The following is a 580-nucleotide window of genomic DNA, read 5'->3' as shown; positions in this document are numbered from 1 at the left end:
GGGGGGGCACACTGCCTCACCAACAGCAGGGCCTAGAGCCCCTGCAGCGGCACCCCTCAGGGGATGCGAGGCCAGGCCGGCCCAAGAGCTGGCGCAGGGTGTGCTGGCCGGGCCGGGCCAACCCCTGCCGGCTTATGCAAGTAACTGAATTATGAACAGCCGGCGGCACTGGCTGGACAAAAGCTGTTTAGGCGCCCAAAGTTTTGGACTGACCGCTTGACTTTCGGCTTGAGACCAAAGCTGACCGCATACAAACACGAAGAGAGACAGAAAAAAATTCATCTTCATCATCACAACTCATTTCATCATGTCAAACCTTTCCATGTACATTCATTTCACCATTCATCTTCATTGCCATGCTTTCACCCCCTAACGGACTTCCCCTGCTTTTGCGTCACGTATCATGACTAACGGACCTGTGTATTTACCCCCTAACACTCTAAATGTCTGAGGACAATTATTACACCTAGCACCAGACTTCCGTGTGAATAACTACACTCGTGAGCAAAATTAAAGCGCCACTTTTTTGACAGGGCGTAATTTCGAAGTGTGATTAGGTAGGAGGTTGCCGTTTGGCAGG

General features: G+C 51.6%; 1 protein-coding gene across 1 annotated transcript in view; it reads left to right on the top strand.

Annotated features, from left to right (window-relative positions):
- LOC113213436 (glycine, alanine and asparagine-rich protein-like) overlaps positions 1-580 on the top strand; it is a 61,816-nt gene that overhangs the window by 43,873 nt on the left and 17,363 nt on the right. The gene's annotated exons all lie outside the window — the stretch shown is intronic.

This window comes from Frankliniella occidentalis, unplaced genomic scaffold, assembly GCF_000697945.3.
Source record: "Frankliniella occidentalis isolate FOCC.00 unplaced genomic scaffold, Focc_3.1 Scaffold2, whole genome shotgun sequence".
In the NCBI taxonomy this organism is placed as follows: Eukaryota; Metazoa; Arthropoda; class Insecta; order Thysanoptera; family Thripidae; genus Frankliniella; species Frankliniella occidentalis.
The sequence above is the reverse complement of the archived record's forward strand: the minus strand, read 5'-3'. Positions and strand labels throughout refer to the sequence as shown.